Genomic DNA, 26,388 nt, shown 5'->3' on the forward strand with positions numbered 1-26,388 from the left:
TTCCCAACCTGGTTCACCCCTCTGACTATTATCCTCTTCTGATAGCCCAGGCTGGCAGTGACGACATTGAAGAGAGAAGCCTGAAGACCATCAAACAAAGACATCAAACAAAATCCCCCTTTAGGGGACTGGGACGGTTAGTGGATGGAGCGGGAGTACAGGTAGTGTTTTCTTCCATCCCTATGGTGGCAGGGAGGGGTACAGAGAGGACATGGAAAGCCCACCTGATAAACACGTGGGTCAGAGGCTGGTGCTAACACAGAAATTTTGTTTTTTTGACCATGGGGCACTTTACTCAGCACCCAGCCTGATGGCCGCAGACGGGTCCCTATCTCTAAGGGGAAAACGGATCCTGGGATGGGAGCTGGCAGGGCTCATTGAGAGGGCTTTAAACTAGGTGAGAAGGGTGACGTGGCTGAAACAAGGCTTGTTAGTGCTATGCCATGGGGAACAACGGCAAGACTGGGAGAGAAGGCAATGGCCCAACTGAAGTGCATCTACACTAATTGGAATAAATGTCTCGGTCTTCAAAACAGGACTATAATCAAAGTTTACAATTTATTAAAGGAATAGAGGTATGCAAACAGCGCTGGGTGTGCTGGGAGTCTCTGCTCCACCAGGACGCACACCAGTTATATCAAGCAGGTGATTTTTATGCTCCTAGGCTAATACATATTCAATACTACTTCTAAAAAAAAAAAAAAGCAGGGTTATTATAATTAGATTCCGGAATCCAAACCCTGCTACTAGAGCATGCGTATCAGTCTGCGGTGGTCCCTCTGGGGGTCTCTGGGGGTCTCTTGTGCTGAAGGCTCATAGTCTTCCTCCCTCTTGTCCTTCTCCTTTGTCCAACTTGGCTGTATGTCAGAGACTTGTGCAGTGTCCCCTGAAAGCTTTGTCTTTTAGATGTTCTTCAGCTTTCCCCGTCTCCTTAATCTCCTGGCCAGATATCAGAGACTTTCATAGTGTCCCATGCAATAGTCATAATAGTTAGCAGTTATTCTGAACTCCCCCCAGATATCAGAGACTTCAAGGAAAAGCCTACAAATATATTTCCCTTCAAGCTCTCTATTGACATGAATTGCTAAAACATTCCTTTGCAAGATACAATAACTATATACATTAACCACTCTATTTTTCTTAGACTTGTGGTTATACAAGGGTATGTAAGACAAAAGGTCACATTCATCATACCATGCAGCCCTAGCATTTTTCCATATTGACACGAATCAGATGAACACATTTCACACTAATGCACGCAGCATGAGTAACAAACAGGAGGAGCTGGAAGCAATCATGCGGCAAGCAGGCTACGACTTGGTTGCCATCACGGAAATGTGGTGGGACCACTCTCATGACTGGAGTGCTGCAATGTCTGGCTATAGGCTCTTCAGAAGGGACAGGCAGCATGGAAGGGGTGGTGGTGTGGCTCTCTATATCAGAGAAAGTTTTGATGTCATGGAACTTGAGGCTGGGAATGATAAGGTTGAGTCCCTATGGGTTAGGATCAGTGGGAAGGCCAACAAGGCAAGCATCCTGGTGGGGGTCTGTTATAGACGGCTGAACCAGGATGAGGAGACTGATGAGGAGTTCTATAGGCAGCTGACAAAAGCTGTGAAATCGTCAGCACTTGTTCTTGTGGGGGACTTCAACTTCCCAGATATATCCTGGAAACACAACACTATATATATATCCTGGATAAGCCAGGAAGGGGACCAGTAAAACCGCTGTATTGGACTTCCAGAGGGCTGACTTTGTGCTGTTCAGGACACTGGTTGGTAGAGTCCCTTGGGAGGAGGTTCTGAAGGGCAGAGGAGTCCAAGAAGGCTGGGTGCTCTTCTAGAAGGAAATCTTAATGGCGCAGGAACGGTCTGTCTCCACGTGCCCAAAGACAAGCCGGCTGAACAGAGTTGTGGCTTGAGCTTAGCTGGAAAAAGAGGTTTTACAATCTTTGGAAAAGAGGGCAGGTCACTCGGGAGGAGTATAAGGATGTTGCAAGGCAGTGCTGGGACAAAATTAGGAAGGCCAAAGCTCATCTGGAGCTCAATCTGGCTGAATAAGAGCCATCACTGTGCTCAGGTGGCCAAGAAGGCCAACGGCATCCTGGCTTGTATAAGAAACAGCGTGGCCAGTAGAGCTAGGGAAGTGATCGTCCCCCTGTACTCAGCTCTGATGAGGCCTCACCTCGAGTACTGTGTTCAGTTTTGGGCCCCTCACTACAAGAAGGACATCGAGGTGCTCGAAAGAGTCCAGAGAAGAGCGACAAAGCTAGTGAGGGGTCTGGAGAACAAGTCCTATGAGGAGCAGCTGAGGGAGCTGGGTTTGTTCAGCCTGGAGAAAAGGAGGCTCAGGGGCGAAAAGGAGGCTCAGGACCTTATTGCTCTTTATAAATACATTAAAGGAGGCTGTAGCAAGGTGGGTGTTGGTCTGTTCTCCCATGTGCCTGGTGACAGGATGAGGGGGAATGGGCTAAAGTTGTGCCAGAGGTGTTTTAGGTTGGATAATAGGAAGAGGGTTGAGAGGGTTGTGAGACATTGGAATGGGCTGCCCAGGGAAGTGGTGGAGTCACCATCCCTGGAGGCCTTTAAAAGACGTTTAGATGTTGAACTTAGCGATATGGTTTAGTGGAGGACGTGTTAGTTTTAGGTCAGAGGTTGGATTCGACGATCTTGAGGTCTCTTCCAACATAGACAATTCTGTGATTCTGTGATTCTATGAAAATATAAACATGTTTTGAGAGTATAAGAAAATATATAAAGACCATTACTTTTCTTCTTAAAAGATGTTTATCATTTGGACTGCAGAAAGGAGCAAGATTGTTGTTAAGTGTGTGCATTTCTCACTGTTACTCTGCAACTCCCAAAGTCACATAGCAAATCAGTTGCTTAGATAGAAATAGCTCCCATGTCTCCTGATGCACTGCCTGGTGTCCTATCCTAAAAGACACAAAACTTCTGTTAATAAGATGTCTACAGATGTTTATTCCTTCAGGTGAGAAGAAGTTTGAACCTTGTCCAAGCTACTGACATTGAAGTTACTACATCTGACTCTGCATGGGTCAGTGTTATCCAAGTATAACTTTTGTTTCTTAGCAGAGGAGATGAGAGGGAAATTGGATGAGAAGATGCTTTCAAAACATTCTAAATCGAGCTTACTTCTCCATGATCATTTAAAAGGTAACACTTTTGGAGAGAAGCTATGAAACTGCACCATGGCAAAATTCATTTATTCCCCAGACCTCTCTCTTCCTTTCCACACATGCTCCCAGGAAGTCTGCAAAAGTTTGCTGCAGTGTCTACTAAAACGAAAATGATTTCATATACACAACTGTTTTAAGGGTGTAAAAATTATAATTTCCTGCTGTTGCTGCAGTCATGGCCATTGCAAATTCACACCAGGAGTTGCAATTTGCAGCTTCAGCAGATTTGTGAAATACAGTTTTGACAGTCACATAAGAATGTATTTTCACTTGATAGCCACACCTGAATCCCTGTTTGGCCATAAGGACACTTGAAAGCTTTGCTGGCACAAGGAAGAAGGAACTTTAGGACATGAGATTTACTGATGATGAAATTGTGACAAGACCACCTTCCTGTCAATTTAATTTTGATTTGATTTTTACTTTAAGTTTCAGTGTGAAAGGGCCTCAAACTCTCCTTTTAAGGAGATTGTTTCATCACTGAACATACTTTGCAGTCAGAATTTCAACCTGTTTTTCCTTTTTATAACCAGAAACTTGTAATTTTTCTCTTGATCAACTCATTTGCTATTAAACTGCTCTATCTGTGCAATCATAGATATCCATTCCTAGTTCTTCTGTAATTCTGCATGTTTCTCCTCATCTTCTGTGCGGCATATATTATCTTTCTGCTATCAAGTGGCCCATAACAATATAACATTCATTCAGGGATCTTAGAAGTCACTGCATAGACTCTAAGTGATTTCAGAGAGTTTTTTGTGGATTACACCCTTAGAGAAGTTGATCCTTCTCTCACAGAAATCAGCAGCAAGACTGATGTGTGACAGGGTCAAGCCAACACACATATTTTTTTTCTACTCCACAGCACAATGCCTTTGCAGACAAAAATTGATTTTTATGTTCTTCTCTTTTTCATATTACATTACAATCTTATGTCTAATCTGTGATCCATATAATCTCTAAATCTCTTCCTGCAAGTCTGCCCACTAGGACCCTCCCTTCTATTGACTATCTATATATTTGGATTATCTTCCCATGGAAGTATTATACTGAATTTGTCCAAGCTAAATTTTATTTTCCTTTTTTTTTTTTTTTTTTTCGTACTCTGAATCCTTCTTGGCATTTCTCTTCCTTCACTGCTTCTCACACTGTTTCACAATGACCAGGAGGACTATTTTGTGTTATTGCTTTACAGAGCACTCAACTAAAATCACAACCAATTATTATACGAGAAAGTATTATAATTTATAAGCCTTTAGGAACATTTTTAGGCTTTTGTGTTCCATAATTCAGTAACTTTTAACATTTTCCTCCTGAAGGAATCTGGCCTACTTGACAGGAAGCTTTAATTGGAGAAGAAGAATCTGCAGAGCTAAAAAATCTGGTTCTAATAAGAGATATTTTACAATGAGAAAGTTGAAATGTTGCGTGGAGAAAGCTGCTCATTATCAGAAAAGTGTCTTGAGTCCCAAAGGGTATGTATTTATGTATTTCACTGCAGAAGAGAAAAAAAAAAAAATCATGGAAGAAAACTCATAATTATTAGCCCTTAATTGCAAATTAACAGCTAATAGTAGTTTTCCATTGAAAGAATTAGTGGGAACATAGAAAAATGTATTTACTTTCTACAATGTTACCAAACTAAGAACTTTTCAGACTGCAAATATAATTATTCTAATTCAAAAAGGTTTGCAAATGCTAGTTTTATGCATTGTTATCCATTTGTCTAATTTGATAAACATTAAATAAATCTACTGACTTCCCTAGCATTTATGGTGTTGTATGAGGTTAAGAGACAATGAAAGGTTTTGCATGAATGTCAACTTTAGATTTCTATTTGAACAATTAAGATTTCTACTTTGATGTCTGGAACCTGAATTTAATTTCATTTATTTTATCAAATTTAAACATATTTTGCATAATTTAAATATTCATTATTGAATATTCATTCAATATGACCTTCTGTCTTACTGACTGCAGAGTAATACAATACCTTCAGAATATCTGTTTTAAAGAGAAGTGGCATGCTACTTTTTTTCCATGTCTTATTTTTGGTGCTAGAAAACATTAGCACAGGATGTACTGGACTGATGGTACTGCCTTGTCCAATCCAGAAGCCAAACATCCTGCACAGAGGTGGGTTTGTTTTTTTAATGTCTCTCATGTGATGTTTTTAAATAGTTCACTTTAGTCAGGAGTCTTCTCTTCCTTCCGTTACACGAAAGAATCAATTTATCACAAAAGCATAGAATCATAGAATCATAAAATGCCTTGGATTAGAAGATCCAAGACAATCCAAGATTAAAAGACCTTAAAGATCACCCAGATCCAACACCCCTGCCATGGGCAAGGACACCACCCACTACATCAGGTTGCCCAAAGTATTATCCAACCTGGCTTTGAACACTTCCAGGGATGGGGCATACATAACTTCTCTGGGCAACCTGTTCCACTGCCTCACCACTCTCTGAGAAGAGAAGTAGGAGCCTTCTCTTCTGTAGGCTGCACATCCCCATCTCTCTCATCTTTCCTTCATAGGAAAGGCTCTCCAGCCTTCTGATCATCCTTGTGGCCTTCCTCTGGACCCACTCTAACAGGTCCACTTTTTTCTTGGGCTGCAGGCCCCAGACCTGGACACAGTACTCCAGGTGGGGCCTCACAAGGGCAGAGTAGAAGGGGTCAATCACCTTCCTTGACCTGCTGACCATCCCTCTGGTGATGCAGCCCAGGATGCAGTTGGCCTTCTGGGCTGCAAGTGCACATTGCTGGCTCATGTTGAGCTTTTTGTCCACCAGAACCCTCAAGTACTTCTCTGCAGGCTGCTCTCAATGAGTTCTTCTCCCAGACTACACTCATGTCTCGGATTGCCCTGACCCAGGTGCAGCACCTTGCACATAGACTTGTTGAACCTCCTTAGGTTCACATGGGCCCACTTCTCAAGCTTGTCCAGGTCCCTTAGCATGGCATCCCTTCCTTCTGTTGTATCAACTGCACCACTCAGCTTGGTGTCATCTGCAAACCTTCTGAGGGTGCACTTGATCCTACTGTCTATGTTACTGGTAAATAAAAGAGTACCAATCCAGGACAGACCACTGAGGGCCACCATTCATCACTGACCACCACCTGAACATAGAGCCATTGACCACAACTCTCTGGATGAAGACTTCAAGCCAATTCCTTATGCACCAAATAGTCCACTCTTCAAATTCATCTGTCCCCAATTGAGAGATAAGAACGTTGTGTGGGACTGTGCCAAAGACCTTACAGAAATCCAGGTAGATAACTTCGGTTGGTTGTCCCTTGTCAACTGATGCAGTCATTCCATCATAGAAGACCACCAGATTGGTCAGGCACAATTTACCCTTGGTGAAGCCATGCTGGCTGTCTTGGATCACCTCCTTGTCCTGCATGTGCCTTGACATTGCCTCCAGGAGGATCTGTTCCTTCATCTTCCCAGGCACAGCGGTGAGTGAAACTCACCAGTCTGTAGATCCCTGGATCTTTCTTTCCACCCTTTTTAAAAATGGGAATGATAACTTCTCCCATATGCCAAGAATTTTCAAATACAGAGTCGCTTGCAACTTCATCAGACAGTTCCCTCAGGACTCTGGAATGTGTTATTGGGCCCCATAGACTTGTACCTATTCAGTTTCATCAGGTGATCTTGAATGTGTGCTTTGCTTACAGTGGGAATGGGAATTTAGTGAAACTTTAAAGAATAAAATACAATTCCTCTTACCAAGAACTGCAGCAGAACAGAAGGCGTATACCGCCACTACTTGTGTGTTGTCTGACCTCCCCACTCATTCCTGATTATTGGATTTATCACTTGTTTTTTCTCCTATGTCTCAGAGGAACAGCATCTTTGAGGCTGGAACTCTCATTTATTACTGGCAGTGTCCAGCACATTGCAGTCTTCATCTACTTAAGGCCTCTTGGCACTTCAGTAAATAATCAGTACATGCTGAAAGAGTCTCAGTTTCACAGTATCTGCATGAAGGTTCATGATTCAAGCACTGAAGCCATGAACAGAGGGAAAGAACATTTTTACTGAGGTGAGGTCATAAGAATCCAGAGAGTGCTTCTTAGAAACTACAGAAAATGAGGACAGAAACAGGGTAACTTTTGCACCAAATATTTAGAAGCAGCCAAACTGACAGATATTAAAGGGCTTCTACTAATAGCAATTCTGGCATTAGAAGACTCATGGCAGAGAATTCTCCATTAGGGGGAGAGTACCCTCTATAAGGGGGTACAAGGAGCAGTTAACTGTAGCAAGTCTGACAATTGTAATGTTGCCTACATCCTACTCTGAAGTAAAATAGAAATTTATCTAGAGATATGAACTGGTTAAATTAAGAAACACTAATCAGCCACCCTTAACACTTATTCTCAGGGATAAGTAAATTGAATTATTGTTAGAACAGGCTATCTATGTAGATTTGCACAGTGTTTACATGTGAGGGCAATTTTCTTTTAATGGGTGGAAGATCTGTTCTTTCATTTATCCTTCTCAGGGCAACAGAATCCTCTGCTTCCAATGATATAAAACCCTAAAAATTTGTGAGTGTAATGGGACAACTGCAAAATTTTGTAAGCATAAATCCCAAAACCAAGTTTCTAAAGAAAGTTGTTAATCTCACTGGGAAAGAAGGCATATGCTTATTCTTAGATTTTTTTTTTCTGTTTATTGAGCACCATATATGAATATTGCTCAGGACTCTCACAGAGCTAAAATTTTTCACCCTCTGCCCACAAAGGAAACAAGAAAGAAGTAAACATTTTTGATGGTTTAAGGAGAACTCTTTAAAACACATTCTTACTGTTTTCTCTAGGCTCTCCAAAATATTTTACTTCACATGACATTGTTTTCACTGAGCAGCAGCAACAACAACAAGCATTTTTTCAATGCCTCATTGTACCATACTTTGCTGGTGGCTCTTTGCTTATGCTCTTTCTCCTCATCCTCACATTGTGTATAAGGTGCCTTCTGAATAACAGTTGGTATAACGGAGAACAACGGATTTGTAAATACATCTAATCATTCCCTGAACAGATCAATTCATTCTGACTAAATAGCAAAAGATCTGGTAAGTCTTGTAATTTAAATAGATGGCTTTGCAAGATGTTTACTGGGTAAGTATATATCTAGACAATATCTGCTCTTTTTACACATGAAAATCTTTAGGTTTTACTGTCACACAAGCAAACAGAACAGGAAAAAAAGTACTTGAAAATTGATATGATAGCTGTAATAATTTCATCAGGGCAAATGTTATGGACAAAGAGAAAAATATTCATCATTTGTTTACTCTTTGGACTATTATGAAATGGCCACTGAAAATGACATTGCTACTTCTTTAAACAGTTATTACTGGCTAAAGAGTTATGTATTTTATCTTACTCTGTTTTGCCATTCTTGTTTTTCCGTTTTTTTTTTTTTGTTTTGTTTTAATTTCTATCAGTCATAAAATGCATTAATTTTGTATTCTTGTTTCATTATCCCAGGTTTTTATATGTGAGATTTCTGTTTGAAAATATACGTTATAAAATTACAGGGTAGAACAACAATGAGGGTGCTAGTTTTTGTATATGTGTAAAATGTGTTCTGTGTTTTCTATAGGTTGCTGCAGATTATGCTTCAACCTAAACCACACTGGATTAAACTACTACATTAAACTACTTCTAAAATACTTTTGAATTACTGTTTAACAGTCTTATATTGAAATTGGATTCCCAGTAATTATTAATGTAGATATATTTTTCCAAAGCACCATCTGAATGATGGCATCACGTTTGTTTGTTTGTTTGTTTGTTTTTATGAATGTGGAAACACAGCTTTGGGCATGGATTCAATGCATTTGGTTTCACATTTAGACTTAGGATGGTGTATTCCAAACATGAACAGTTGGTCATATGATTTCTAGGTATCTGCATAAAAAAACACTAAGCTCATTCTTAATTATTGGCAAATGCTTATGCCAAGGTTCCACAACAAAGTCCACAGAGGTTTTCAAAGGAAAGAAAGGGTTTGGAAATAGGGAGGAATACCTAAATGTGAGAATGCAATAATAGTGAATTATAGTATTGAAATAGCTAACTGAATACGATTATTATGCTTAGTGCAGAATGGGCTGGGGCTCTCCTTTACTAAAATTCTTTCTAGCAGGTTTGCAAACTTAGATATAGCCTTATAGCTGCACCACTGAGGAATAGCCTTAGGAGAAATTATGATTCCAATGTGCTTATGAATCTTTTTTTTGGCTTTTTTTTGTTTTACACTTTTTTTTTTTTCTCCTGTCCACAGCAAGGTGTAACTGATTTCCTATTTTCTGTGGCATGGTTTTCTTTTTTCTCTGTTGCACTCCATGTTAATTCTTGACAAATGATGTTTTAAACTATCCCATTTGCACTGGAACTTACTGAGTGAACTGTCCCAACTGCTAGAAATTGTTTCTGAGTAGGGCACTGTTCTTGCTTTCGTTATAACCATGTAAATGTTGAAGTAAGAAAAATGGTATTGTGGAAATAAACAAAAACATTATTTCACCTTTGAATCAAGTTGGGATAGATGTAATGAGACCCAAATAAGCAATGCATAATAATGCAGAAACATTGAATTATCTTTCAATCAGTGTCATATACTGCCCTTTATCATCTTGCTTTTTTCTTCCAAAATCTGCTGGAAATGTGGTATTCATGTAAATCGTAGCTGATACATGTATACGGTATTTCACGTTGGAAATTAGAAGAAATTTCTTCACAGAAAGAGTAGTTATATATTGGAATGGGTTGTCCATGGAGGTGGTGAAGTCACCATCCCTGGGGGTGTTTAAGGAAAGGTTGGACGTGGTGCTTAGTTACATGGTTTAGTGGGTGATATTGGTGGTAGTTGGACCAGATGATCTTGGAGGTCTTTTCCAACCTTAATGATTCTATGATTCTATTTGGGAGAAATCTGCTAAAAAGGAAGTGAATGAACTAGGAAGTGGAACCTCTGTAAATTACCTAGATAAACAACCAGAATTGGAGAAAATATAAATGGCATATATACATAAAACATTCAGAGAAAATGGAAAGCAATAGAAGAATATTCAGACAATAAAACAACCTTCTTTCTTCACCTTGTATACGTATATGCAGAATGCACAAATTTGTATTTATCATTGGTTGATTTTTAGTATTATTTCCAATTGAAATATCACTGTAAATATTTAGACTCTCATTACATATAATACCTTACCAAAAATGGTGTTAAACCATCAGTTGTACACACACACACACAGGGGAAAAAAAAAAAAAAAAAAAAAAAAAAAAGCACAAAATTTATCCAGGGAAAGAAAATGTAATTTCTCTTTGTGTTTCCTTTAACAACTTGGGATGTGGGACTTGCAGATCTTCATCTGTAATGATCTACAGCTTAGATCACTTACCCATTAAGGAGACAATAGAACTTTTCTTCCCCTGGGACAATATCCGTATTGCACACAAAGTTGTCTATTCATGGGATTACATTCTTCTCTCCAGCAGCTGTTAAATGTAAAATACAAAAAACAGTCTTTGTGACAAGGAGCTGGATACACAGCCTTCCCATTTGCAAGCCCTAAACTCTTCAAGAAAGACTTGTTCCAAGAATGTTCCTCCCGCTCCAGCCAGCCCAGAATATGGCTTGTGAATAAAGGAAGTGTCAGGTCTGTGCCTGAATTCCCCAGAATATGAGGGTCACATGGAAACAAGTCTTTCTTCATGGACAATTGCTTTTGTGCAGAAGTATTGTTATTTTATTTCTTTCTTTAAAAAAAAAAAAATCCATTGCAATTTATTAAGCCTCAAACTGTGGAATAAGCATCAACCTGGATGCCTGTTAAATTAACTTCTCTAAGGACTATGACTACTTTCCATAACTATCTTGAGTTTAGGTTGCTGTAAATTCCAAACTGCTCAGACTGGGATTATAGTGTTTTGGAGCAGATTCACAGATGCATGAAGAGTTTTTTAATAAAATAGGAAATAGCTACATAAAAAAGCTAAATTAATTTCTGTTAAATACCTTTTTACTCCAATCCATACAGTGAGGAACTCAAAAGTGGAAGAAAGCAATCAATTAAATGATGTAATTAAGGTACAGAGAGGAAAGAAAGAACCACATTGTCTTACCTGTGCCTCTCTTTCTGTATCTTTCCCCTTCTTCTTTCAGAAGTCCTACCCTGAAAATCAATGTGAAGACTTATATTTTCTATGTCACACAGATAGAAAAAGAGAGATGAGCTTGACAAATATGTGATTGAAAATGACCCAAGGTCATTAAGACCCAGTAGTGTTTGAATGTTTCCCAGCAGCTCTGACCCATAAAGGAGAGTTGGTCCTTCATAAACTACACCAAAGGCAGGTGCCTTTAATACTGTCTGAAACTAGTAAAACAGAGTACTTGCTTATGTACTGATCTGATTTAAATGGCTAGCTGGATTTAAAAGGAAATGATAAGATTTTGTAAAGACTTGACTCTGAAAACAAAGACTTTCTTCTTTTCAGAAATGAGCGGCTCATAATAAAATTGTACAGGAGCTCACTAAAACTAGATTTATATAGCTCAGTGAAGTATGAATAGAAATTTGGAGGGGAAAGCAAGAGGGAAGGGAAGGGAAGGGAAGGGAAGGGAAGGGAAGGGAAGGGAAGGGAAGGGAAGGGAAGGGAAGGGAAGGGAAGTGAAGGGAAGGGAAGGGAAGGGAAGGGAAGGGAAGGGAAGGGAAGGGAAGGGAAGGGAAGGGAAGGGAAGGGAAGGGAAGGGAAGGGAAGGGAAGGGAAGGGAAGGGAAGGGAAGGGAAGATGGGATTGTTTTACTATAAAATATAGTAAAGGAGATAATGTAATTTCAATCCTAAATAGAAAAGACAGTTACTGATCCATCTGTTTCCCTTAAACACATTGCCATCACCACAAATAGCATTCAAAGAGCAAAGGTTACATACAGTTATTAAACAGGCACTTGATTTTCATTGTACACTTCATTATCACCTCATTACTAACAGAATTTTATTTTTGTTTTTAATTATCTTTTTAACTGAGTGAGAATTTAGGAAGTACTAAAATAGCATGACTTAACTGTGCTGAGACTCACAAAGGGCAATTGTGTACTATTTCCAGTATTTGTTTACACTAGTTTCTTTTCTTTGTATTGCTTTCTATTGTTTTTTTGTTTTGAACTTTTTCTCATTATAAGGAGGTACTTTCATCTTCATTAGTCTTTTTCTCAGAAAAATATCTCATACAACACTCTGTACCTAGTATACTAGAAACACAGAATGTGATTTTCAGGATGTTTATTAAAGAAGTAATTTGTTTAGGTACATCAAAAATATAAAAAAGAACAGAAAAAATCTGAGTCTCATTGGCTATACAAAATTCCCAGCCTGCCTTATGTGTAGGGGTGATGGAATACATTCCTGGATTTCTGAAAGTTTGGGTTGTCAAGTCACTCAACAATACCTGAGAGAGTCCTTAAATGCCATGGCATGCCTTTGCAATGGTGCTGATCCTGGGCTTTTCACCTCAAAAACATGATTACATGTGAACAAGTCTATTTACTATATAATGAAAAAAAAAAAAAAAAAGTATCTTTAGCTAATTTTATTTGCTGTCAGCAATGTGTCCAAGTTTTCTGATTGACCAGTTTATTACTTTCACTTTGTATGGCACTGAATTTAAATCATCAGAAGTTAGCTAATACAGAAAGAAAAAATGGATTTATCTTCTCTTCTTAAAGCAAAAAACTATTCTGATCTAAGAAGGCTGATGTACTTATCTCTACAGTAGAGGCCTCAGCACCTGTAATGCACTTTCTTTTCCACTGAAAAATGTGGTGTCCCATTTTTCTTCCTCCAGTGGTCACAACTACTTTGGCATACACAGTATTAACTATGTTTTATTTCAAATGTCTCATCTTAAGCTGACTGACACCATACTCCAAGGATATGGAAAACAAGCATACGTTCTCTGCTGCTCCAAAAACAAATTACTGAGAAGAAAAAAAATATATAGAAAAAATAAAGAAGAGAGAGAGAGAAATCTATTTAATCTATTTAATTATTACAATAATTAAAGCTTTGCTTTTTCTTTCTTATGTGACAAGAAAGCATGTGGAGGGATTGCATGTTTTCTGATTAGTACAGTTTAGGCTTGAGTAAAGTTACCTAATGCACATTTAACATGAATCAGAAACAAAGCTATCACTAATTCCCTGCAGATTCCCTTACTATGGCAACCCAGCAAGATAAAGATTAAAAAAAAAAAAATCACTGTATTTTGCTGTCTACAAGTCTGTATGCAGTTTTCTTTTAAACACTTTCAATTAAAGCGTCTTGACAGATATTTGAAAACTCTGAGCTAAAAAGAAAAAAGAAAACAATCAAAAAAAAAAAAAAAAACAGAACGTGAGATTATAAAGATTACTGAGTATGGAAAAAGAAAAAAATAATAATAATAAAAAGCAAGCAGGTTTCTTGCTCTCATTTGTCATTACCTTTTCACTCTTGCTTTCCTGTGTGTTGATATTCTGGTATTTAGCGTGTTGGTTACAGTAACTAAGTGTTAATTTGTTCTTTGGCGTGTTTCATTGAGATGAACCTGATTAATCAAAACAGGAAGTTCCTGAAGCACCATGACTGGTGCATTGGTGTTGATGCCTCAGGTTCAGTACATAATGAGACTCCTAGCTGCAGGCAAAGGGAGACTGCATGCTTTCCCATCTCTGGCATGGAACAGAATTAAGCATTAACTCTGTAGCAGACCCCTGCTTATCAGCAACCTTGCTATTACTATACCGACCCTGATGTGCATAAGCAATATTTTCATCCACTTCCCAAGAGATTTATCTAGCTGTTGAAGTAGAAAATGAATATTTTACAGTTCACTTGTCTGATCAATTACCTACAAGCTGCTGCAGTATTTTATAGCCAGTGGGAGAGCTGTGTAGGTGATGATAGAGAAATCTGGAGGGAATCTGTTAGCCAACTACAAAAAGGAGACTAAATCTGTGAATGAGCCATCAGTAACAGTCCTTTTGTTCATAAGGGTCTAGCCAGAAATTACAGTGTAACCAATTAAAGTACATAAATGATAATCAGCAGAATGTGAATTCCAGAGGTGAAGAAATTTGATTGCTTGATTGGAGGATAATGAAGTGCAGAGATGATTCAAAGCCAACCCCTTCTCAGTGAAACATCTCCCTCAGTACTTTATTTGCCATTTTTGTCTTTTAGATAATTGGAAGAAACTCTTTCCTAGAGATACATTGGAAATTAAATGAACTCAGAGTTAAACTGTGTAAACTTGTAGATTTCCTGATCATAATATAGGAAGGTTCAACAACCTAAGTTCCCAGAGGTTTATTTTAATAGGAAAAGTTTGTGTTGGCAATTCATTTTAAGAACATTATACATGACATACTGAATAAGTTAGTAAAATCTCTCTTAGCTAGTTATATATGATTATTTTTTCTCTAAACTACTAAGTGGAATATTATTCTCTAGTTGTGGTGGTTTTACTCAGGTGGGCAGCCGAGCTCCACCACAACCGCTCTCTCACTCCCCCTCTCCTCAAAGAGGAAGGGGGAGAAAATACAACATAGAGAACTCGAGGTTTGAGATGAGAAAGATTTAATTAAAGGGAAAGGGAATGGGGAGAAAAAAAAAAGAAACAAAAGAAAAAAAAAAAGAAACAAAAGAACAAGTCCGCCCAGAAGCACAGAGAGAGGGAAAAAATTATTCTCTACTTCCCATCAACGAGCGATGTTCGGCCATGTCCTGGGAAGCAGGGCGTCAAAACGCATAGTGGTTGTTCAGGAGGAACAGCCCCCTCCCCCACAAGAGCCCCTCCTTTTATTGCTGAGTGTGACATCAGGTGTTATGGAATATCCCTTTGGTTGGTTTAGGTCAGCTGCCCTGGCAATGTCCCCTCCCCATCACTTGCCCACCCCCAGCCTGCTGGCTCTTGGGGGCTTGGAAGGAGTCTTGATGCTGTCCCAGCACTACGCAGCAATAGACACAACACTTGAGTAATATCAGTGCTGTTCCAGGTATGAGTATGAGTGCAGAGCACAGCACTGTGTGGGCTGCTGCAGGGAAAAGGTGACTCCAGCTCAGACAGACCCAACACACTAGTTTACAGAATGAACAGTGACAAGTTGAAACACTTACCTGAAAATGGTGAAAGCATAAAAAAAAAAAAAAAAAACATGGAAGATTCACAAGGTAGTTTGTGTTTGCCTATTTAAAATTCCTCCAGTTTGGCCCAAGAGCTTTAAACATATCTTCGTTCTTTAATTTACAGACAACCCTCTGAGAGAGATAAGTTTGTATTTGTAACAAGAAAATCAAATCTGATTTGTCTAGTGATAACAACAAATGCCACTTAGAATAAAATGAGTTTCAGGCGTTCAACTCTAAAACAGAAGTAAATCTGTGTTCAGTTAAATTTCAGATACAGCATTGACTGTCTGGTCTTTTTTTTACTTATTCTACACCATCATCACGAAGTAAACACTGTAAATACATATTGCTGCCTGACTATGGAATATTGGCCTCATATTACATACTTGATTAACTGCACCTACTTTCATACTGTTATATTGTGTTGTTTTGTGTGTGTTTTTTTAGGAGAACATCTTCCCCATTTCAAGCTTTAGGTAAACCTCTTATTTTTATTTTATGCAAAGAGAACTGTCATTTTCTATGTGCCAAATGGCTGTTTTAAAATATTTTGCATCCATTTAGCCAAGACTCCAAAGCCTCATCTTCTGCTTGCAGCAGAAGGTTAGCAAGTCAATAGCAGCAGGCCTAAATTTATGGTGCCAGCCTTGCTTCTATTTTTCTGCAGTGACATTTGACTATGAAATACATAGAAAGTCCAGCAAGGAGCACAAGGCCTGTCCTGCTTGATGACCAATCTGTTCCAGATGAATTATATCTCTAAATTAGGGGATTATTGTCTCAAGTTTTGTCTTTTTAGTAGTCTCACCATAATATTTTAGCAACAACCATACTAACAAATACTACAAATACAACCATACTAACTAAATACTAAATACTATTGGGATAAAACAAGACAAACCTCATATATTCTACTTTTCAGAAAGAAATACACTTTACATTTTTACACATAAATTGTACTTCATATGTATACAGTAAAGTTTTTCTAATATGGATTCCCTTGAAGTATTAGCCATGTGGGAAAAACAATATGAATGGACAGAATGTCAGATGGGGAATTCAACATCATAAAGGAAATCAGTGCAATAAGACAATAAAATATTTTTTAAAAATATAAATAAAATTAAAAAAAAAAAAAAAAAAAGAGAGAGAGATTTCTTAGAAGCAGACAACTATATTTCTAGAAGAAAATAGGAGAAAAATAGTATCTTTCAGGATTGGATGGAGACTGAAAGTGACAGACTTTACATAGGTTTTAGGAACTCTTTGCTAGGTTTATTTTAATGTTTCAGTCCAATGAATAGTTGATGTGAATTTTTGTTGTTGGAAGTTGTTTTAATTAAAAACATAGCACATTATAGAACTCGACTGTGTTCTTATTGTGCCACTAGTGTGTTATTGTAACCTTATGTTAATTTTTAGGAGCTAGTCTAGACCAACAGTTCATGTTATGAAACTGTGTGGCTCTATGGATAGACCATACACTGCAAATTGAGAGGATCCTGTTGTTCCCAGGGTTCACTTACCTGCTTCCTTTGTACATAATCTTCAAAAGCATCTTCTTACGGACTTCATACGATGGAAACGATGGCAAAAGCCCTGAACCCTGTGGTTTCTCCCATATTTGAGATATTGAGGAGCTCAGGGTTTTACAGAATGTCTTCTCCTCGTGACAAATCCAAGTCTTAATATGTAAAGAAGGAAAAGTCTGCTTACCTGCTTAGCCAGAAGTACCAATTTACCACACATAGATCTGATTTAGGAAAAATTAAGCAGGCAACTGTACAGAGACCTACAAGAACATATACAGCACAACTGAAGTGACTAGACAATGTTTATTCACTGTTACAATAAAGGAACAAGGATCACACAGAGATACTAAGAGCAGTTTGAATAGAACAAATATAAATACTATTTCATATATGAAATATATGAAATTGTGGAACTTATAGCTACAGGCTGTTTTGGAGTCCAAGGGTTTAAATTTACGCAGGACAGTATCAATAGCTATTAAAAACAATGACCTGGATACAGCTAATGGCCCAGGAAACCCTTAAATTACATACAGATTGAAGAATATTTGTGGAATATTTCTACATTCCTATCCTGTTTCTTTAGCATCCCCTATTGACCAACACTAACGATGAGATTCTGGGAGAGAAGATAAGATGTGACATATAATGGGAGCTTATTTTTTCTAACCTCTGGTAATTTAGTATTCTTATTCCACAACAAAAGAAAATTACTTTGAAAAAAAAAAAAAAAAAAGGGAGAAAAGTTTTTTAAAAAATGTATTTTGCAGTATGTCTTTGGAGATTCACTGGATGGTAGGCTTCTGACATATTTACAGATACATTACATTCGAATTTTACTCAAATCCCACAAGTGCTCTTACTGTTTGGGCTTTTATTTGAAGAGTGGTTTTGTTGGGGAAAAAAAAAAAAAATTATTGGAGGAAACTTAACTGGAAACTCTAGTCTATGTATCTACAAAATACACAGCAAATACTGCTCGAACTATACAGTAGATGCAAAGGTGAAAGAAATGGCTGGTTGTTTGTACAGCCTCATACCAGAAGTATGGTCCAGGAAATTAGACAAAAAATTAGTCCAAATTCACACTTTTTCCCCAAACTGTATGTAAAGCAGATGTAGTGAACTGTACAACCACCAGTGTACTAATTCACTGCTAGTACATAACTATTTTAGTGTACTTATTTGAAATTATTTTATTAAAACTTGACACCATACATGCTTTCATTATCATTATCATTTTTACAAGTACAGAATAAAAACATTCTTTCAGTCAACACAGTATTATTGCTGAAAGCTTTAAAATAGAATATTGAACAGTACACCACAGGGCATTTACTAGCGTTGACTCTCAGTTCAGCTTCAGTTGTGCTCTCAACAGGCCTTTATCTGTGTCCAGTATCACAGAATTATAAGTGCTGTCTCCAAGTCTAAATGTCCAGTTGCTGAGATGCAGGTGCCCGGTGACATTTCAGATGTCCTGACATATCTTTCTTGGCTTCCAGCTCCCATTCACGACAGTCACATGCCGACTGTACATATCTGCAAGGCACAAGTAGCAGTTTTAAATACCTTAGAGCATCTTGGAGGACCCTAGATACCAACCTCATTAGGCAACTCAATTAATACCATAATTCCATGAGATAGTTAATCTGGATTTGGGGTACATAAATTCTGTGAGCCATAAGTATATGACATAAAGCAGTGATATATTTCAACTCAGACTTTTCATAGTCATTGGGGTCGGGGGTGGGGGATGGGGGGGTGGGGGGGGAAGATGTGCTAAGATCCTGTATGAGGTTTACGTGGCAAGGTTTTGGTAGCAGAAGGGCTGCAGGGGGGAGCCTCTGTGAGCAGAGCCCAGCAGCTGCCCCATGTCAGATCAGAGCCAGCTCCAGCCAGCTCAAAAAGGGACCCACTGCTGGCCAGAGCCGAACCACAGAAAGACACTGGGTGGGCCTCTGGGAGAGCAGGTTTAAGAAGTGAAAAACTACTGCACCACAGCGTCTGGTAGAGAGACGAGTGAGAAGCAGCCCTACAGTCCCCCAGGTCAGTGCAGCAGGAGGGCAGGAGGTGCTCCAGGCACGCAGCAGAAGTTCACCTGCAGCCTGCGGAGAGGACCCTGGTAGAGCAGGCTGTCCCCCTGCAGCCCATGGGTCCCACATGGAGCAGATCTCCATGCTGCAGCCTGTGGAGGAGCCCCCAGTGGAGCAGGTGGATGTGGCTTGGAGGAGGCTGTGGCCCATGGAGAGCCCCTGCAGAAGCAGGCCCCAGGCCAGAGCATGGAGAGGAGCCCATGCAGGCACAGGGGGTGTGGGGGGAGCTGCCACCCATGGGGAACCTGTGCTGGAGCAGTTTGCTCCTGGGGGATGGACCCTGTGGTACAGAGCCATGTGGAAGCAGTTCTTGAGGAGCTGCTGCCTGTGGGCAGCCCCCACAGGCTCAGTTTGGGAAGGAAGGCATCCTGTGGGAGGGACCCCATGTGGAGCAGGGTCAGAAAGTGACTGTGAAGGAGCAGTGGAGATGAAGTGTTATAGACTGACCACAGCCCCCATTCCCTGTTCCCCTGCATTGCTGGGGGGGAGCAGAACTGTGTAGGATGGGGGAGAAGGTGTTTTTAGTTCACTTTTAGTTTCTCACTGTTCTAGTCTACTAGGGATAGGAAAAAATTACATTAATCTCCCTATGCTGACTTTATTTTGCCCATGATTATTATTGTTGAGTGATCTCCCCGTCTTTATCTCAACCCTTGAGCACTTCCATTGTATTTTCTCCCCCTTTTCCTTTGAGGAGTGGAAGTGAGAGAGTGATTGTGGTAGAGTACAGCTGCATAGTAGGGTAAAAACACCACATATGCTACCACACTTTATATTGGACATGATTATCACTATAATTTTAGGCCAAAATTGATACAAACTGTGTCATGGTTTAACCCGGCCGGCAGCTAAACACCACGCAGCCGTTCACTCACCCTCCCCCCTCCCTCTCTGGGACGGGGGAGAGAAATGGAAAGTGAAGCCCGTGAGTTGAGATAAAGACAGTTTAATAAGACAGGAAAATAATAATAACAAAAATAATAATAACAATAATAACAATAATAACAACAATAACAACAATAACAACAATAACAACAACAACAACAACAACAACAATAATAATAATAATAATAATAATAATAATAATAATAATAATAATAATAATAATAATACAATGGTGATAATAGGAAAGTAATAAAAATATGTACAAACAAGTGATGCACAATGCAATTGCTCACCACCCGCTGACCGATGCCCAGCCTAACCCCGAGCAGTCCGGCCCCCTCCCCCCGGCTAGCCACCCCTATATATTGTTTAGCATGACGTCAGATGGTATGGAATACCCCTTTGGCTAGTTTGGGTCACCTGTCCTGGGTCTGTCCCCTCCCAGCTCTTACTGCACCCCCAGCCTGCCTGTTGGCAGGACAGAGCAAAAGGCTGAGATGTCCTTGGCTTGGTATAAGCACTGCTCTGCAACAATTAAAACATCGGGGTGTTATCAGCACTCTTCTCATCCTAAGCCAAAACACAGCATTCCACCAGCTACTAGGAAGAAAACTAATTCTGTTCTAACTGAAACCAGGACAAAACTGTCTATGCATAAACATAAAGATTGCTTTAATATTGCTTTATTTATTCTAGCTCATTTAACAGAAATGATATTGAATTTTCATACCTGTTCTGGATTAGTTGCACATGTGTTTTTATTTTGTCATCCAAGTCTTAGTAAAAAGATAATATTCCTCATTGACCTAAACTATCCTGATATGGTTACTATTTTGACAAGATATCAATCATGAATTGTTTTACCCTTGTCTCTGAGGAGCCAAAGCCTGAAATGGTGTGTCCTTCACTGGTCTGATAGATACAACAAAGCATTTTTCAACCCTTTTTTAATCTGAATTTATACATACAGTACACTCTCCTGCTTTTGATGTCTCTTAATGCCAAAAGTTTCCCACTTGAGTATCCCAGACATATGCAGAAATATCTTCTCAGAAACAATCATTTCTTAAGTACCAGGTGCAAATCTTCAGTTTGAGCCTAAGAAGATTCTAAGTTCCCAGACAGAAAAAACAAAACAGTGATTTTTGCCTTCATTCACCAAGAATCACATCACACACAAGTCTTTTGAGCATTGATTTTTTCATCGTGTCGGGTGCTCTTGGGAATACATTCAGAACACCAGACTTCCTACAGCTCAGCAATGCTTACTCAAAAAGTTACTTTTATTCATTGAATTAAGATGCTTTCACTAATCACCAAATGTCTATGTTATTATTGGAGGGAGATTTTGTTTGTTTGGTTGGTTGGTTGGTTGCTTGCTTGTTTTCTGTTGTTGTTTTGGTTTGGTAAGCTATTACAATAACTTAGAATAAGGCAATGTAGATTCTGGCAGTGTTTCTAAGTAGATACCTACTGAACCTGACAATTATGTGAAGTTGATTTTATTGCTTGATTTTTCTCATTTTTTATTCCTCTGTCTGTCCATCATTTCTATTTAAACTGTAAGCAATTCATAGCTGATGCTTCCTTCCACGATACATTTTGCAAATTTCCTCACACAGTGAGGCCTTCATCTCTGTTGAGATACTATCAGATAGTCTAAAATATCTAAGTCTAAGAGAAGACCACATTTTTTGTCAGACAAATACATCTCTAAAATCCTGCTGTTTAACGAAACCAAGTTCTTTCTTGGCTTCTGAACCTCATGGTAGTCAGAAAAAAAACCTTGACAACTTTGAAATATTAAATATGGCACAGTTCCCCACATACATTTTCTTCATTACAGAAAATATGTTCCTCGTATTGGCTGGCTCTGTCCACATTCTCAAATTGCAACAGATATGAGGATTCATAAAGTTTCGTGTTGCTCACTGCTTCCAGAATATTTTTTTTCCTTCTCAAAAACCTTTTGCATTATGAATGAATGCCCTCTGGACAGAATATATCCCCAAGGTTTTGTCAGAAATTCTTACCTACATCCTGGCTATTATCCCAGGAGCACTGACAATGATGATGATACCACTGGGCAATTTTTCTCTATCAGTCTAAGTTTTTGCTCTCAGTTATTTCAGCACCTTTTATGGCAACCACTACAATCATTAGTTAAAATTGTTGAGACCCTCCCTGCCCCAGTGAACTCTGATAGTTTCAGTGTCTTTCAGCAAAGCACTATAATTTTCACAGTTTTAGATCTGATCTCTAAAAGACTTTTTTCTTTTCTAAAGATGGCAGGATATATCAGAACATCATCTTACAACTTGATACGGATCTCAACCTACAAGTTATGATGAAGCACTTAGTGGTGCTCCAGGGAATACCCTGGTTGTCTCTAACTATGGAGTTTAGATGGTACCTGAGAAAAGAAGTTTGACAAGCAGATGTCTTGTTGATCTGAGGCATTCTGTCGTAGAGTCTGTTCATGGGCTAGGAAAACATGACACAGAAGGATAGGGTTAAAAAAAAAGTGTGTGTGTGTGTGGGGGGGGGGAAGGTCATAGTAGAAGTCTATAAAATCACAACAGTTGTACATAGGGGAAACAAGGAATGATTGTTTAATGTTTCAAGATCTAGACAGCATAAAATGGCAGGTGGCACATTCAAAGCAAAAAGTAGGAAGATTTTCACAAGAAAAAGATCTTTTCATAGCTTCATGATTAGGCTTTGAAGTCTCTTGCTAAAGAACAATATGAATGTGAAAGTGAAACGTGTTCAGCAAACAACCAAATTAATGCAGGAAAAATCTACCCAAGGTCACTAAAAAATAGTAAGAAAAGCAACACTCCTGGTTCAGCAAAGTTGTGTAGGCTAGAAGAGTCTCAGTAAAGTACCATGCTTGCCCTGTCCATATACTTTTTCAAAAACATTCTTTCTGGGTCACTCTTGGAGACATCTTGACTAGATAGACCTTTGATGTATGGGAGCATATCCACTTTTATATAGAGAATGGTAGCTTTTAGAAATCTGACAAAGCTGAACTTCAGTCACTCAGCACCTGCAGAGCGAGAACTCCATTTTTGCCATTAGTGTAAAGTACATTACAATTTGCAACAGATCAGGTGGAAAGGTAATAACTCGGAGTGGAGTGTTAATAGATCCTATAACCCTTCCACTGTGCTCCTGATATTCACCCTCTGTTATCACAGATTGTCAGCTGGATCAGTAAAGTGAAGAGAGGAATACTAGACAATTCCCTCAATCTTTTTTTTTTTTTTTTTTGCAGTGCAATCATTTTGATTGTAAAAAATGAGTGGAGGAATCTCCAGCAGTTTGACTCACTGCACAAGGTGATACATAGGCCAATCAGCTATTGAGCCACAAACGAAAAAGCTTCTTGAAAGACTGTGATTGCAACAATGGAATCTGGGACATTCTTGTCCATATCTGTTCATCAGGACTAAAAACATGTAGAAAGCAAAGACAGCAAGAGTGAAAAGCTGGAGAAATAATCATGAAGGAACTCATGCCTGCTATGTAACTGCATATACTGCAGGGTCAAGTTTAAAAATTACTAACAGGGAACTGCCTCCTGATACATGAACCTATGATATTCAGAGAAATTGAACGAGAATTGCGTTGTTACTTATAGACAAAGACGAGAAAGAGAAAGAGAAAGAGAAAGAGAAAGAGAAAGAGAAAGAGAAAGAGAAAGAGAAAGAGAAAGAGAAAGAGAAAGAGAAAGAGAAAGAGAAAGAGAAAGAGAAAGAGAAAGAGAAAGAGAAAGAGAAGAGAAAGAGAGAGAAGGAGAGAGAGAAGGAGAGAGAGAGAGAAGGAGAGAGAGAAAGAGAGAGAAAAAGAGAAAGAGATTGGGAAAGGGAGAGGAGAGGAGAGGAGAGGAGAGGAGAGGAGAGGAGAGGAGAGGAGACGAGAGGAGAGGAGAGGAGAGGAGAGGAGAGGAGAGGAGAGGAGAGGAGAGGAGAGGAGAGGAGAGGAGAGGAGAGGAGAGGAGAGGAGAGGAGAGGAGAGGAGAGGAGAGGAGAGGAGAGGAGAGGAGAGGAGAGGAGAGGGGAGGGGAGGGGAGGGGAGGGGAGGGGAGGGGAGGGGAGGGGAGGGGACGGGACGGGACGGGAGGGGAGGGGAGGGGAGGGGAGGGGAGGGGAAAAAAAAAAACTTGACACTTATCATTCATTTCTTCAATTAATAAGAAAGAAAGCTATGCTTATTCAGTTGCGCTACTGACTTTGCCTGGCTATACAGGTCAAAGGAAATATGGCCTTAATTCTGGATATATTATAATAAAATGGCTAAAATAATGCATTCACCAAGGCCGGAGAGCAAACTCACAAATTAGCCACCAGTTCATTCTACTTGTATACCTATTGGAAAGACAGAAAGTCTGCGAACTCCTCCTAGTAGCAGGTAACAAAACAATTTCCTCTACTTGTGTGTTTGGTTACATGGATGCTTTGATACCATTGCTTTCTTTTTTAGTTCATTCAAGAGAGAAAATTTGGTAAACACATGTGACATGGGACATTCCACTTGAGCAATTTATTTTATGGATTATCTCCAGTCTCTTGCTGTCAAGAGATGCATTCACAATTATTCAAAGATTATTGAGAGTGGCCAAAAAATTACCTCAGTCAGCTTCTTCAACACTTGTGAATTGCCTTTGTTCATACTTTTCTGTGAATATGACAACCTTTCTGTGAATATTACAACCATATTTCACTAGAGCACATTCCACTCTAGCACAAACTTATTTCCCACGTTTCAATGATGACATATTCGTAAGTTATACAACACTATGTAGAACTTTGGACTACCTCACAGTAACTTGATCATGCAGCCTGTGAGGCAGACATCTTCTAAACTCTTGAAAATTATATATATATATATTTATATATAAAAAAAAAAATCCTTAAGTTATCCTAGCAACATATAGTGATGTTGTAACTGGAGCTATAAATGTTCTGAAACTGCATAAACTAATTCACTCTGACTTCAGAGCTCTTTGAAAAGCTTGAGATTCTTGATCAATATTTGCTGGTGGGTTTGGGGAAAGATGACATTTACTTAGTAACAGTAGAGATTTTATACTGTATACTTTACCTATTGAAAGTACTTGTAACTGTACAACGGTGTTTGCCCTTACAATAATTTCAATATAATGTTGACCATAGAAAATGAGAAAAGCAAGTAGAGGAGATAGTCACAGTCATAATTCCAGTGCATTATACTCACAGTATGAGAGTAAAAACAGACTAATATTTCTGTAGCAACCTTATTTAACTACTTAGTCTGTTCCCTGTGTTTGTACTGCTTCATTGCTTCTATAGTCTGATGACTTACGAATTTTATTTAAAGATGTAAAAGCACAAATATTTAAAAAGTCAGATTTCTGTGGCATATGCTCTTTATAATGCATACTATGTTTGTAACTTTCATTATCATTAATGGGAATTACAGGACAGAGTGTAAAATATATAAAAAATGTTCTGCATAAAATGTGTGGTACATACAAATGTACTTTAAAATTTTGCACCTAGCTTTGAAATTTTTATCAAATATCCAGATATTAAAATGTGCTGTACTTAATTCTGAAAGAAAATATAAAAAGATTTTATCCCAGTTATTCCATTTTTCCTTAACAAAACTTGTGGACAAAAAAAATGTAATAACCTTAGTGATACTATAGAAGCAATAAGGAGGATTGCTTTACTTATCAAAATTTCTTCCACAACCATATCCCACCAGTGGGGTTGTGAACACTTTGGAGAAAAGACATTCTCCCTGCAATGTACCAAGGCATATCACATATGGTGGTACCTGTTTGGCCTATCACAACCCTTTTAAAAAGTTTATCAATCTTTAATATATGTCTTTAAAGGAAGAATTTGTGAGACAGAAAGTTGATATCATCCCACATTGTCAAGGATATTAAACTGCAGAGAAATGAAGGGATTGAGCCTCATTCAGATTAGTTAAGTACTCTAACACCTAAAAATTTAAAATCAACATTTAGATTGCAAATGACATTCCAAGTTTTCGTACACAAATAGAGAGAACTTAGCATTTCTAAAGAAAAATTTTGTATCCTCTGGAGATTTCTTGCTCTCTGTCTACAGTATGCCACTGGGTAGTGTGTTTGAACATATGTCCAACTTGCAGTTTCACACCAGCAGACATTTTCTGAGTAACAAATCCTGTTCTGAAAGGTGACACTGAAGAAAGAAAGATGAAGTAGAGCACCTCTTGCACAACAGCCGTTTGGTTCTGTTATTCAGTCAATATGGGAGAGTCCTGAGCTAACTTCCTTTTCTCTGTGATATTTCAGACATACCGCTTTTAATCCCAGAAGTCAGACTTCATCAAACATCATATCAGTCATTTTGGAGTTTAAAGGGATATTCCCATCTCCATCTGTTCAAACAACTGATTTTCACAGAAAATTAAATATTGACACTCCAGCC

The sequence above is a fragment of the Aythya fuligula genome, chromosome 2, assembly GCF_009819795.1.
Source record: "Aythya fuligula isolate bAytFul2 chromosome 2, bAytFul2.pri, whole genome shotgun sequence".
Classification (NCBI taxonomy): domain Eukaryota; kingdom Metazoa; phylum Chordata; class Aves; order Anseriformes; family Anatidae; genus Aythya; species Aythya fuligula.